This window comes from Triturus cristatus, chromosome 8 (genome assembly GCF_964204655.1).
Source record: "Triturus cristatus chromosome 8, aTriCri1.1, whole genome shotgun sequence".
Classification (NCBI taxonomy): Eukaryota; Metazoa; Chordata; class Amphibia; order Caudata; family Salamandridae; genus Triturus; species Triturus cristatus.
The window spans coordinates 1,598,022,779-1,598,038,868 of record NC_140591.1 but is presented as its reverse complement, the minus strand read 5'-3'; positions in this window follow the sequence as shown (position 1 = coordinate 1,598,038,868).

The window sequence follows — 16,090 nt, the reverse complement described above, 5'->3', positions numbered from 1 at the left end:
TTGGGTCCCTTCCTCCAGGACTCTGCCGCCTTAACCGCAAAGAGGGAACCATCATCTGATAGAATCCTCTGAGTTGCCAAGTCCTGATGAATATCCGAAATTTTCTTGTAAAAGAAATCGGAAATATTGTTGCATAACTCCTGCGAGTCCACAACTGGATCCGGTGACTGAAAAGAACACAGAGAGTCGACTATTTTAAACAATTCTTTGGACGAAGAGAGGGAAGCCGTCAAATTAGAAAAATAGTCTTGTTTTTCCTTGATCACATTAAATTTATAAGTTCGTAAAGACAGCTTGTGATCATCTCTATCAGAAGGATCCCAAGTATTACGCCATTTCCTCTCCTTGGCTCTACAAGTTTGTCTGAGGAGTCTTAAGGACTCTGTAAACCAGGGCGCTGAGGGTTTACGACGAGCCACATAGCGCAAAGAAGCGGGGGCAAGCACATCAACCGCTCTGCTAATGGAATCAGCCAACTCCTGAGCCGCCACGTTAACATCTCGTGAGGACAGGACCCCAGAACCCTTTATCAGAGGAGCGAGGGCTTGGGTAGTAATATTTTTATAGCTTCTTTTCCAAACTCTATTATTGATGGCACACCTATGGGGCTCTTCAATAGGAATTGTGAGTTCAAGGGGTACAGCCAGATGATCCGACCAGGCCAAGGAAATGGGAGAGCCGGCTGAGAGTCTAGGGTCATTAGTAAAGACCCCATCTAATGTATGGCCTGCTCGATGAGTAGGGCCTCTCACCAGCTGGTTAAGCTCACAAGCTTCAAGCGAGTTAATCAGCTGAAATGTGTCTCTTGATTCAAGATTCTCCAGATGAAAATTTAAATCCCCCAGAATAGTGAGCTGCGATTTACCAAAGTAGGGCTCTAAAATTCGAAGTAAATCGGAGCAGAAACTCATTCTGGGACCAGGCGGTCTATAAACAAGAATGCCCGTGAAGGAAACTGTAGGTGAAGAAGAGATACAAAAATACATAGCCTCGAAAGAGTCCGAGGGCTCAGAAACAGTCTTTATCACACAGGAGAGTGGGGCTCTACACAAGATTGCCAGCCCTCCCCCTCTACGTCCCACTCTATCCTGTCTGTGAATCGTAAAGCCCTCCGGAATTGCCAGTAATAAATCATGGCCGGAGGAGTCGGAGGCCCAGGTTTCCGAGACAAAGACCCAATCAGGCTGCCTATCATTGACGAACTCATGGAACGCAATATTATTCTTGATAAGCGACCTGGCGTTAATCAAGAAGTCCTTATTAGTTTGTGTAATAGTCCGAATAGCTAATAGATTAACAGAACCTCCCCCGACCCCTTTAGGAGAGGACAAAACCGCCTCACAAAGGCGGCATGAAGAGGAAGATCTCAATTCCTCAGGGGAAAGGGAGAAGTGGCAGGCTAACGGTCGAGGCCTGAAGGCAAGTAACTCACCTCTTGAATAATTCCTCACTATATGTAGCGGGCGATGCGGAGTCCGGTCGGCCAGCCCGCCCAACAGCACGTCCTCAGCGCGGACGGGCGCAGACGGGCTGAACTCAGGCGTAACTCCGGCGGAAGTCCGGCGACTCCGCTGCGCGAGTTCGCTGCGCGAAGCCATGACTCCCTTATCTAGTGTCTATGGCCCTACGGAGAGCTAGAGCGTCCAAGCCACACGCTCAGCTCGTAGTACTCCTAAGATGGCGCCCTATCGACTACAATGAAACCGGGAGGTGGACCCGCCCAACAGCGGTGAGCAATACGAATTATAGTGCAAGCAGGGGACCTAGAGATTAAAACCAGGGAATAATTCCAAATGAAAACTAAATAAAATACAAAAACGAGAGAAGTTTAAAAAGCCAGAGGCCAGTAGTTCCAGGTATCGAGCGCTCGCAAAAGCGCCAGCGCTGCAACAGGTTTCTTAAGTTAATAGTCAGCAAGGGAGAGCAGACAGTTTACGTCCCTTATCTAGTGTCTATGGCCCTACGGAGAGCTAGAGCGTCCAAGCCACACGCTCAGCTCGTAGTACTCCTAAGATGGCGCCCTATCGACTACAATGAAACCGGGAGGTGGACCCGCCCAACAGCGGTGAGCAATACGAATTATAGTGCAAGCAGGGGACCTAGAGATTAAAACCAGGGAATAATTCCAAATGAAAACTAAATAAAATACAAAAACGAGAGAAGTTTAAAAAGCCAGAGGCCAGTAGTTCCAGGTATCGAGCGCTCGCAAAAGCGCCAGCGCTGCAACAGGTTTCTTAAGTTAATAGTCAGCAAGTGAGAGCAGACAGTTTACGTCCCTTATCTAGTGTCTATGGCCCTACGGAGAGCTAGAGCGTCCAAGCCACACGCTCAGCTCGTAGTACTCCTAAGATGGCGCCCTATTGACTACAATGAAACCGGGAGGTGGACCCGCCCAACAGCGGTGAGCAATACGAATTATAGTGCAAGCAGGGGACCTAGAGATTAAAACCAGGGAATAATTCCAAATGAAAACTAAATAAAATACAAAAACGAGAGAAGTTTAAAAAGCCAGAGGCCAGTAGTTCCAGGTATCGAGCGCTCGCAAAAGCGCCAGCGCTGCAACAGGTTTCTTAAGTTAATAGTCAGCAAGGGAGAGCAGACAGTTTACGTCCCTTATCTAGTGTCTATGGCCCTACGGAGAGCTAGAGCGTCCAAGCCACACGCTCAGCTCGTAGTACTCCTAAGATGGCGCCCTATCGACTACAATGAAACCGGGAGGTGGACCCGCCCAACAGCGGTGAGCAATACGAATTATAGTGCAAGCAGGGGACCTAGAGATAAAACCAGGGAATAATTCCAAATGAAAACTAAATAAAATACAAAAACGAGAGAAGTTTAAAAAGCCAGAGGCCAGTAGTTCCAGGTATCGAGCGCTCGCAAAAGCGCCAGCGCTGCAACAGGTTTCTTAAGTTAATAGTCAGCAAGGGAGAGCAGACAGTTTACGTCCCTTATCTAGTGTCTATGGCCCTACGGAGAGCTAGAGCGTCCAAGCCACACGCTCAGCTCGTAGTACTCCTAAGATGGCGCCCTATCGACTACAATGAAACCGGGAGGTGGACCCGCCCAACAGCGGTGAGCAATACGAATTATAGTGCAAGCAGGGGACCTAGAGATTAAAACCAGGGAATAATTCCAAATGAAAACTAAATAAAATACAAAAACGAGAGAAGTTTAAAAAGCCAGAGGCCAGTAGTTCCAGGTATCGAGCGCTCGCAAAAGCGCCAGCGCTGCAACAGGTTTCTTAAGTTAATAGTCAGCAAGGGAGAGCAGACAGTTTACGTCCCTTATCTAGTGTCTATGGCCCTACGGAGAGCTAGAGCGTCCAAGCCACACGCTCAGCTCGTAGTACTCCTAAGATGGTGCCCTATCGACTACAATGAAACCGGGAGGTGGACCCGCCCAACAGCGGTGAGCAATACGAATTATAGTGCAAGCAGGGGACCTAGAGATTAAAACCAGGGAATAATTCCAAATGAAAACTAAATAAAATACAAAAACGAGAGAAGTTTAAAAAGCCAGAGGCCAGTAGTTCCAGGTATCGAGCGCTCGCAAAAGCGCCAGCGCTGCAACAGGTTTCTTAAGTTAATAGTCAGCAAGGGAGAGCAGACAGTTTACGTCCCTTATCTAGTGTCTATGGCCCTACGGAGAGCTGGAGCGTCCAAGCCACACGCTCAGCTCGTAGTACTCCTAAGATGGCGCCCTATCGACTACAATGAAACCGGGAGGTGGACCCGCCCAACAGCGGTGAGCAATACGAATTATAGTGCAAGCAGGGGACCTAGAGATTAAAACCAGGGAATAATTCCAAATGAAAACTAAATAAAATACAAAAACGAGAGAAGTTTAAAAAGCCAGAGGCCAGTAGTTCCAGGTATCGAGCGCTTGCAAAAGCGCAAGCGCTGCAACAGGTTTCTTAAGTTAATAGTCAGCAAGGGAGAGCAGACAGTTTACGTCCCTTATCTAGTGTCTATGGCCCTACGGAGAGCTAGAGCGTCCAAGCCACACGCTCAGCTCGTAGTACTCCTAAGATGGCGCCCTATCGACTACAATGAAACCGGGAGGTGGACCCGCCCAACAGCGGTGAGCAATACGAATTATAGTGCAAGCAGGGGACCTAGAGATTAAAACCAGGGAATAATTCCAAATGAAAACTAAATAAAATACAAAAACGAGAGAAGTTTAAAAAGCCAGAGGCCAGTAGTTCCAGGTATCGAGCGCTCGCAAAAGCGCCAGCGCTGCAACAGGTTTCTTAAGTTAATAGTCAGCAAATCATTGTTGTTGTAGTGCACTCACTCTTCCTTGTCACTTGCAAATTAATGCAGGGTGCCGCCTCTTCCCCGACCTATTCCGGACTTGGCTGACATGCGGGAGAATGACTGCATCCGCTGCTACCGCTTCCCCCAACGGTTGATTGAGGAGTTGACGGCAAGGCTGGCACCACACCTGCAACCGCTGCACAGGTATCCTACGGCACTGACACCCAAGCTGAAGGTAATGGCAGCCCTACATTTCTTTGCCACGGGTACCTTCCAAAATACCATTGCCCATGTTGGTGGCATGATCCAGAGCATGTTCAGCCGTGTGCTGCATGATTTCTTGGAAGCCATGTTGCTTCACCTGGATGAGTTCATCCATTTCCCAACTCCTGAAATGTTGACTGTTGTCAAGCGTGGCTTCTATGCCCTGGGAGGGATGCCCCATGTCATTGGGTCCATAGATGGGACACATGTGGCTTTGGTACCACCACAGGCACAGGAGGTAGCGTACCGTAATCGCAAGCACTACCACTCCATCAATGCCCTTGTGGTGTGTCTGTCCAACATGGTGATTTCCCATGTCTGTGCTCGTTTTCCAGGATCAGCACACGATTCCTACATCATGAGGCGTAGCAGGGTGCCTGAAATGATGGCGCAGCTGCGCGACGAACGAGCATGTGTTGTTGGTGGATACACTCTTGCTGTCCTGTATCTTGCGTAGCCTTCCGGCCCGACCGCTTCCCCTGTCCTACTGATGTCCATGTTGTTTCCATGTAGGGGACGCTGGCTATCCCAACATGCAATGGCTGACCACACCTCTCTGCAACCCCATCTCGCCGGCCCAGCTCCGCTACAACACCGCCCATGGCCGGACAAGGCGTGTGATAGAGAGGACATTTGGCCTCCTGAAGAGCCGATTCTGATGCCTCCACAAGACCGGTGACGCCCTCCCATATGCCCCGGCGAAGGCCTGCAAAATCTTCATGGTGTGCTGCATGCTGCTCAACATGGCAGTTGAGAAAGCTGTGCCACTCATCCTGGATCAAGTTCATCAGGACCATCCACCCGTGGAGGACGAAGGGCTTGGCAATGGGGCTAGTGATGTTGAGGATGTGGGTCCGCAAGAGGACATCCGGAGTCGGCTCATACGTGACTTCTTTGCTTAGTGGTGAGTACCAGTGTCTGAGTGTGCATGCATTGGTCCCCGTGTGGCATGTGTTGCGATGTGTGTGTCCATCTGCATGTATGGCACGTGAGTGAGAGGTGTGTGTGGATGTGTCACTCGAGTGATGGTGCCAGTGATGTGTGTATTTCCCCAGTCATAATTGTGACCTAGCATGTTGTCATCCTTACATGTGTTGAGTACATGCACATGCAGGTGGCTGTGCATTTTGTGGCTGACTTCTTGTGTGTCTCTCTTCCCCAGGTACTTGCGCATGCCATCTGCTGCTTGCATTGTTGTGGCACTGCTATTCCTCATGGACACGTCATCGTGTGCTGAGTCAGCGTTACACGCACGGACAAGTTTGGAAGTCTCCTTCGGGTAAGGGATGCATCAGGGATGTATTGGGTGTGGCAGTTGTTCACGATGTGTGCACTATGCCCCTGTCGATGTTTGGTTCCTCTGCAGACATGTTGCATCTCCATGGGACACATTACATGTAGCTGGCTACACATGAACAGATGGTCAGACTTGTTGACAGTCAACTGTAATGGGATAGTGGATTGTGATGATGGCATCAATGTGTGTAACAATGCCCTCGGACACATACGGTTTGCTGTGGCTTGACATGGTGTGGGACTTCCACATCAGGGGATCAATGGTGTATGGCAGCCTCTCTGTGAGCAGCAGGGGGTGTGGAGCTGTTACCCGGCACTTGTGTGCACGTTCCATGGATATCACGCATTTGTGGGGCAGATGGGGGGTGCCAGTGTTGGACCCACATGTTCATCCACATGACCTGTGTATGTGTACTCCGAGTTGCCTCAGCATTCCGGAATACATGACTAATAAAGGTGTCCCTATGCCTCCAAGGTACCTCTTCTCAGTCACTGCTGGTGTGTTGCCACGGTGCATATGACATGTCTGGCATGGTTTTCAGTCATAGTGGCTATGTGTCTATGTGTAGAGTTGTAAGTTGCTAGGGGTTTGTGTGGGATTGGACTCTGTATTGTGCATGATGTCTATGACTGCTTGGGTATTGTGACATGTGCCATCCCCATGCATCCAATATTGGCCAGGCCACCATTCTCTGCATCCACAAGACTCAAGCTTGCAGGACATGGTCCTGCCACCTGTCTACACTTACCTGGGTGCCCTCCAGGACACTCCACATGATCCCTGACCTCTATGCATGACTGTTGCTGTACTCAATTAGTCTGTTGGCACGGTAGTGCGGCCACCCCCTCAGCTGGTTGGGCCCATCACGGGTGTGTATGGTGCTCCATGTCTGTCTTGCCTGATACATTGTGACCCATGTGTGTCCTGTGCTGGACTCATGCCCCAGGGTGTGGATGGTTGCAGTCATTTGAGAACTCAGGCATGCTTAGACTTTACAAGACACATGTAAGGTAATAATGCAAGATGTAGGCATCATCTCTTAAGCGTGTAAATTTTTATTTGTGTTGGGCTGGGGGGGGGGGGGTTTGACAAGAGGGGCTATCCGCTGTGCGTGAAATCCAAAGTTCACTGGGGGAGTTGGTGTCCTTGCCATTGAAAATCCTCAGGGTACATGCCACAGTCTTTGGCCACATTGGTCAGACAGTGACCTGCAAGTCCGTGTGGCAGAGAATGTCATTTGCTGCTGTGCTGCTGTTGCTCCAGTGGGCCAGGTGCCAGGCCAGGTGTCCTGGGAGATGGTGCTGTTGCTCCGACCCTCACGGTCTTTTCCGTGGACGACCCGCCCTCCTGCGGGAACCCTCAGAGGCAGGCCGTGACGATGCTTGGGAAGCTCCGTCGGATGTCTCCTCCTCCTCCTGATCCCTCCCTGTGGGTGGTGATGTTCTTCGCCTGGTGGCACAGGGAGGGTTGCCCATGTTGTCGGCTATCCGACGGAGTGAACGGTCAATTCCCGTGAACAGCGTCACGAGCTCAGCCTGTCTGTCCTCCATCCGCCCTTGGTGTCGCAGTAGACAGGCATGTTGCTCCACATGTTGCTGGGCCTGCTGGGTCTTCATCTCCTCGAGGGTCCCCTTGATCTCATTGAGGGTGGTCACAACCTGGCTCATGCCAGTGGTGTCCTGCCGGTATGTGTCCATGATGCCTCTGACATGGGCATATACCGGTTCCGCAGCCAACTGGTCAGGCTCGCGCCTCCGCCGTCCTCCACTCCCACCACCCCTGCCCACTTGCACCTGGCCTGCCCTTGTGGGCACATCGGGTCTCCGGGACCCCTGAGGGGTGGCATTTACGTTGTCGCCTGCCTCCTCCTGGGTGCCCAGTACACCGTGTCCCTCCTGGTCAGCCTGGCTGCGTTGTGGTGGTGGGGCAGGGATCCTGGGTGTCTCCTGGGATGTGGCAGGAGTGGGGGTGGTGGTTGGCCCAGTTGTACCTGAGGCAGGTGCTGCAGGTGGTTGGACACCAGAGGGGCCAGGTTGGTCGGGGTCGTCCACAGAGTGGTGTGAGTCGTCGCTGCCGGTGGGGTTGTCATCCCGCAGAGCCGGGTCCTGTGAGTCTTCCCCCCCAGTGTTGGGGGGTGCTCCACCACGTTGACCTGTGTGTGTGAGAGACAATGTTATTATAGTCCCATGCAACATCCATGTTTCATTAGTTTCAACGTTTGCACATTTCCTCTGGGTATTTGGATATGTCTTGGATTCCACTCACAGTGCACTTGTGCATGAGTATGTCCCTTGTCCACAGCTTTTGCGACTTTACCTATGTGTGGCACAGTCTTACTTGCTGCGTCACTTTTGACTGCAGTCAGCAGTGGAGTGGGCAGGTGTGGCAAGCCATGCATTGGCGCCTTCCGTGTTGCACTGTACGTGGGCACATGGAGTTGTTCCACACACATATGTGATGCAGGTAGCTGTCGTTGTGCTCGTGCACAGGTTAAGACATGGCCCAGTGTTTTGCCATGGAGTAGAGAGGGGGATACATGCACTGGCCAACCTTGTCTACATGCACGCAGTCCACCTGCTGACGAGCATACATTCCCACTCCACCCAATGCTGGATTGTTCTCCCTGTGTATCCCTTTCTCACTCCCTCTCTGTCCCCCTCTCCCTCCCTCCCTGTGTCAGCCTCCTCCCTCTGTCCGTCTCCCTGTGTCTCCCTCCCTCTCTGTCCCCCTCTCCCTCCCTCCCTGTGTCGGCCTCCTCCCTCTGTCCGTCTCCCTGTGTCTCCCTCCCTCTCTGTCCCCCTCTCCCTCCCTCCCTGTGTCAGCCTCCTCCCTCTGTCCGTCTCCCTGTGTCTCCCTCCCTCTCTGTCCCCCTCTCCCTCCCTCCCTGTGCCAGCCTCTTTCCTCTGTCCGTCTCCCTGTGTCTCCCTCCCTCTCTGTCCCCCTCTCCCTCCCTCCCTGTGTCAGCCTCCTCCCTCTGTCCGTCTCCCTGTGTCTTCCTCCCTCTCTCTCCCCCTCTCCCTCCCTCTGTGTGTCACCCTCTGTCACCTCAGCCCAGCTTCCTAGGCACACACTTTTTGCAGATCTTTGATTGGCCCTTGGCTTGTTCATGTGAGTGTGTTTGTGATCTCCAGGCACCCATTGGGTGTATTGTGTGTGTCTGCGCTGCTGCTGTGGTGGTGTGTGCTGCCACTCTTTCACAGTGTTGGCTGCTCATTGGCTGGTGTCATGTGCAAAGAGGTGCCTTCTAGCCCATGTCTTCATGCTAGGCGTGCGCCATTTGCAGGCAAGTCTTTCCTGTGTGGGGACACACTGTTTGTCTGGCTGTGACCTGTGCCATATGGGCAGAGGGCATTGTTGTCCGTTGCACTATGTTATTTTTGAGGCCCGCACTCCCACCATCCGGGTTCCCGTGTCTTGTGTTGGTGTTTTCTGTGGCCTGTGACTTGGGATTGTCCAGCTGGGTGCATGTGGGATGGTGGCACTAGTGGCATGTGCGTGTTTCTGGGGTGTGGTTGAGTGATGTGATAGCTTTGGGGTGGTTGCATGCATGAATGTGAGTTGGGTTGTGGATGAGTTTCCCCCATGTGAGGTGAGTTGTTTGTGTACTCACCAGGCTCTCGGAGTCCTTCTACTCCGTCGCCTGCCACCACCGGCAGTATGGCCATCACCCTCTCCTCCCAGGGCTGGTATTGTACGGGTCTGCGGGGCGGCCCTCCTCCAGTGATGTTGGCGTTGTTGTGTTCGTCGGTCATTTTGGCTCGGACCCTCCTCCGCAGATCGTACCACCTGGCTTGGCATTCATGCCTGGTCCTTCTGGTGGACGCAACAGCATTCACAGCATCGACGATCCTCCGCCACATGGCTGTTTTGTCGGAGATGCTGGTCTGTCTGACCAATGTTCCAAAGAGGTGTGGCTCGACTCTGAGGATTTCATCGACGAGGACCTCCAACTCTCGGCTAGTGAACTTTGGATTCTTGTTAGTGGGCATGGTGAGGGGAGTGGGTGTGGATGGTTGTTGGGGGTGTGGGTGTGGATAGTTGTGGGTGTGTGGGTGTGGTTGTTTGTGTGTGTGTGTGAATGTGATGAGGGGGTGTTTGTGAAGGTGTGTGTGTGAAGGTGTGCAAGTGTAAGGTGTAGTAAAGGTTCAAGTCTGGTGCTGTAGGTTGTCTGTGGGGTCTGGCAGCAGTGAGTCTGTTGCAAAGGCTCATGGTTTGTGTGTGTGGGCCCTTTTTATTGGTCCATTGGTGGGTGTGGCTGTGTTTGAACTTTGGGTGGGTGTGTTATAAGGAGTGGTTGTGTTTTGGGCCTCTGTTTGGGATTTTGGCAGTTGCAGGTCAGTGAATGTGTTGTATTTGTGCTTGTTGGACATGTGTTGTGGCTTTGTGCCATTCGAATAGTGTATTCTTGTGTTGTTGTGGTTTGTCCTGGTTGTGTACGTGCGTTTTTTGCGTGTGTAGGGTGTGTACTCTGGCTATTTTGTTGTACAGTGCTGTCCTTGTGTTTGGCTTGGTACGACTCGTACATGCGCTATGTTGTGTGGAGGTGCTGGTGTTGGGGCCTGGGGTGCGCTCAGTACTTAGAATGTTGGGGTGGTGGCACGCTCCATGCATACGCGGGTGAGGGTACGTGTCGTACATACACGGTTGGGGTGGGGGTACGGTACGTACATAAACGGTTGGGGTGGGGGTACGCTCCATACATACGCAGGTGAGGGTACGTGTCGTACATACACGGTTGGGGTGGTGGTACGCTCCATGCATACGCGGGTGAGGGTACATGTCGTACATACACAGTTGGGGTGGGGGTACGGTGCGTACATACACGGTTGGGGTGGGGGTACGCTCCATACATACGCGGGTGAGGGTACGTGTTGTACACACACGGTTGGGGTGGGGGTACGCTCCATGCATACGCGGGTGAGGGTACGTGTCATACATACACGGTTGGGGTGGGGGTGCGCTCCATGCATACGCGGGTGAGGGTACGTGTCGTACATACACGGTTGGGGTGGGGGTACGGTGCGTACATACACGGTTGGGGTGGGGGTACGCTCCATACATACGCGGGTGAGGGTACGTGTCGTACATACACGGTTGGGGTGGGGGTACGCTCCATGCATATGCGGGTGAGGGTACGTGTCGCACATACACGGTTGGGGTGGGGGTACGGTGCGTACATACACGGTTGGGGTGGGGGTACGCTCCATACATACGCGGGTGAGGGTACGTGTCGTACATACACGGTTGGGGTGGGGGTACGCTCCATGCATACGCGGGTGAGGGTACGTGTCGTACATACACGGTTGGGGTGGGGGTATGCTCCATTCGTACACGGGTGAGGTTACGGGTCCTACATACACAGTTGGGGTGGGGGTACGGTGCGTACATACACGGGTGGGGGTACGGTGCGTACATACACGGGTGTTCATGCACGGGTGGGGGTACGGTGCATACATGCGGGGGCTGGGGGGGGTTCGGCGTGTACATACGGGGGCTGGGGGGGTTTGGCGCGTACATACGGGGGCTGGGGGGGTTGTTCGGCGCGTACCGGGCACCTGTTTGGACGTCTCTATGGTTGCTATAGGAGTTCGCTCGGGACGGTCTTTTTACCATACGGTTGTAAAATCGGACGGCCGGGACGGATCGTACTTGCACGGTCGGACTTCGCTTTTCACGTTTGTACGGTAAATCGTCCGAGGACGTGTCGGACACTTTTTCCGACCCGAGGACGTGTGGGGAATAATTCCCAATGCGATTCGTATGGACTTTTTACCATACGAATCGTACTTGCCAGTTTGTACGGCACTTGTACGATTCGTACGGTAAAAAGACCGGATACGAGTCGTACGGGGATTTTTTTTACCGGATCGTGATCGGCACCTAAGTGTTTTGCCCAGAATCACAGGATGGGGATCCCACGCTAGGGCTCGAACCCGGGCACCCAGTTTCAAAGTCTGGGGGTGTAACTGTGAGGCCATACCGAAGACTGGGTATGGCGAAAAAAAATCCCAACTTCAATCGCCACCACACATGATTTTTGTTAATAGAGCATGTAATTGATCTGAGCCTGAAGCACCGATGTTGCGAAGGGAACTCAGACACACTGTCTTAATAGGAAGTTACCTGCAGCGTCCCAAAAGTCTATAAATTATGGGATCCTATACCCATCTCTAAGAAAAGCCCCAACACTTGGTAAAGTTAAGTGAGAAGCGGATTCCTACCTCCAGCTCACTCACAAAACAGACATGTCAACCCTCCCGATTCAGACGGGACACTGCCGATTTCAAGGCTAGTCTCCCACCTCCCGATTCCTGCAAGCAAAAACCCGATTCCTCGGGTTTCAGTTTACAGGGCTTGGTATTGTGTAATGTGCTAATTCTTCCATCAATAGTCAGAGTGGTGATGCAGGAGGTCTAGAAGGGGTGAAAAACCAACGAAGCCCCATTAACAAGCGAATTGTCTTTTAAAGATATGTGAAGTACTCAGGGGCGCGCAGTCAGAGGCTGTCGCGCAGAGGTGGAGTTACAAGGAGGGGGGCCGCAGGAGAGGGGAACCCTCATTATTCTGTTAATGCTACATTGCAGGGTCACTCGATGGACAGTGGAGGCACAGCAGTGGAGGTCTGCTAACCGGGATGCAACAAGCGGCAACGGGCACTGACCCTGGCCACAGGTAATAAACACAGACAAGAGTGCAAAAGGGCTGCTATGGTGTCGGTTGGCGTTGATGCTATGGAGTCTCAGGTTGGGAGGATGATGCGGCTGAGAAAAGGGGTGTAAGTGGTGGATATGGGGGTAGGTACAGATGACCATGGAATGGGGGAAAGGTGCAGAGCAGGGGGAGAAAGAGAGTAAGGCAGTGACCAAGTAGAGAACAGCGAGTGACATACTGCCAACGAAGGAGACGGGGCAAAGAAAGGAGTAGAGGAGGCAGTGGGGGGAGACATAGAGGAGAAAGCAGAGGGTGAGGTAGCAGGGAAAGAAAGTGCAGAGCTGAAGATCAAGAAACTTCCTCACATGGGGGTTTTGAAACCGCTGGGAGCCCACCTCATGCTGGCGGCAATGAAAAAATTTGGAACAGCGAGTTCGTGGAAATGTTAAAGTTGCTACATAGGGAGACGAGGGCTGAGGAGAAATATGAGCTAACTAGGCGCTCTAAGGTTCCAGTCATGATTGAAAATTGGACGGCTGTGTGGGTGCCTGGGCTGCCACACGGGGGGAGGGGGGTTGGTGTGCACTGCCAGCATCCTGCCAGGCCAGTGCACAACACTTGCATCACCCTCTCTCTGCCTGCAATTGCGCTCCATGCTTCTGAAAGGTAAGAAAAAAAACGTGCATTTTGCGTTTCAAATGTCCGATCCTGCAGCAGCACACTTCCAAGGCCCATGCATGACAGTAACCCGATTCAAGGCCCCATTCTCCCGATTTTTTAAAAAAAATCTACCACTTTGGTCTTCCGAGATGTTGGCATGTATGCAAAAAGCACTGCATTACAGCGCCGCATCTTAAAAAAAGGCGGGCTCCCGTCTTTCAAACCAAAGCGCGGCAGAACACTCCAAAGTGGTGGGAAATCACACCCACATCTCACCTGCACCCTCAGCCCCACGAAAAAAAAACCTACGAAATGGAGAACTTTGCTTCTTTCCCGGTGCAGCCCGATCCGTGTGCACACAACCTGGTCTCTTCACTCGGTCGGCCACAGACTAGTATAACTCAGCTAGTCAGCTTCCGCTTCCGTTCCAACCAGGGACGGCTGCGGCATGGTAGGCCTGGATCCTACCAAAACGAGCCCAAAGGTAGCCTGTAGTGCTGCTCCGAGGCAGGAGGGCTGGGGAAATTGATGCAAGCAAGGAATGAAAAGACAGAGGCCGACTTGAAGCTGTGAACAGTATCTGAGTCTCCGCCGGAGGCTCAGAATCCTGTGATTCTGTGCAAATCGCTCAAGACCAATTGTTTTTATTTGCAACACAACCTGCATTCAGGTATGACCACAATGTAGCTGCAAGTAGTGCAGAAATAGTGACGCGATTGGCCTCATAGCGCTTTACACGAGAACGAGATATGTTAAGAGGCAGAGGTTGCACTTTTTTATTCACATGGAGGTTCAGTTATTTACACAATCACGGAATGCCGAGGTCTAAAAGAAACCGCGCAATTGTTTCAAAGCATCGCTTGTAGTTCAACTCAATTAATAAAACAGCCACGCGTATTAAACAGATACATGTTATTCTAAGAGCCAATGGAATTATGAAATATTGGAAAACCTAACACTGGCGAGTGTTGTTTTATGAAAAAAATGGTGATTGTAACTGACGCGTAATGTGTAATCAAGGCGTATATCACCAAAACGCGTTACAGCAGCAAATAAAATCAGCGCAAATACCAAAAGGAGTGGTGTGGTATATATATATCTATTCTTTTCTTTTTTGGGGGGGGAGTTTTATATAGGGAGAAATATACCTCAAGAAATCAGAGCACTTTATTCTAGCACCATGTGCGTTACAGACGGACACATTCTTTTTTTGTTAGGCTCCGGGAGATTAAGTGATATGCCCAGGATCACAGTATTTTCAGCCTCCCTGCCGAGGCTCTAACCAGATACCCATCTCCGAGGTCGACCATATGCCTTTACCACGCATGCCATGACAACGCAAAGGCGTGCACGGTGAATGCATAAAGTTTGTAAAAGTGTTTATGGTAAATATATATATATATATATTTTTTTTTTTATTATATGTATATATATATATTTAATTTTAATTATTTTTTTTTAAAAGCTAAAAACAAAAAAAGGCCTTTTTTTATCCCAATAACTAAACACCCCTAACATTGTTAAATTACCCATACCACCCCAATACCCATGCCCACTAAAATCTTAAATTACCCTTGGCACCCCAAATCCACCCTGAACCCTAAAACACACCCTGACCACTAACAATACCCCTACACCCCCAATCCCACCCTGAACCCTTAAACTACCCTAGCACCCCAAAACCTAAACTGAACCCTGTACACTAAAATTACTACATCCCAAACCTAAAGCCACCCTGAACCCTAAAAATCCCCCAGCACCTCTAAACCCAAACACACCCTGAACCCTAAAAATTCCCCTACACCCCAAAACCCTAACCCACCATGCCACTTAAAAATACCCCAGCACCCCAAAAACTAAACCCACCCTGAACCCTAAAAATACCCCAGCACCCCAAAACCCAAACATACCCTTAACCCTAAAATTAGCCATGACCACTAAAAATAAACCTGCACCCCAAAACCTACAACGACCCTGAACCCTAAAAATACCCCTGCACCCCAAAACCTAAACCCACCCTGAACCCCAAAAATACCCTGGGCACCCCAAAACCCTAACATGCCCTTAACCCTAAAACTACCCCTGACAACTAAAAATAAACCTGCACCCCAAAACCTAAACCCTAAAAATACCCCTGCACCCTAAAACCTAAACCCACCCTGAACCCTAAAAATACCCCAGCATCCCAAAACCCAAACATGCCCTTAACCCGAAAATTACTCCTGACCACTAAAAATAAACCTGCACCCCAAAACCTAAACCCACCCTGAACCCTAAAAATACCCCTGCACCCCAAAATCTAAACCCATCCTGAACCCTAAAAATACCCAGACACCCCAAAACCTAAACCCACCCTGAACCCTATAAATACCCCAGCACCCCAAACGCCTTAACCCTAAAATTACCCCTGAACCCCAAAACATATAACCCTACACTCCAAAACCCAAACCCTATACATACCTTATACTTACATATAAATCACATATGCTTCTACCAATCATGCATTTACAACAAATTTCGTTGTAAAAGAATGTGTGGCAAATGCATATGCATTGTAATGCCATGCGTTGTAATGGCATTGCCGAGTAATGGTAGTTGCATTGTGATGGTATGCGGGGTGATGGTAGTAGTGGTAAAAGATTAGTTGTAATGGGTGTTTACCTCTTGCACTAGAAGTATAATCATTCTCAAAACATAAGGAGCAATTTCTTCATGTTAAGAAGAAATGATGCTTGTGGAGATTTGGATGTTTATTTTCAAATCATCAAGCACAATTGGATCTTATGAAGTAATCACATACTCATTCTTAAATCCTCCTGAAGTCATCAGGAATAGTCACACCTTGTGAAGTCATTGCATACTCATTCTTAAGTCTTCCCGAAGTCATCAGGAATAGTCACACCTTGTGAAGTCATCGCATACTCATTCTTAAATCCTCCTGAAGTCATCAGGAATAGTCACA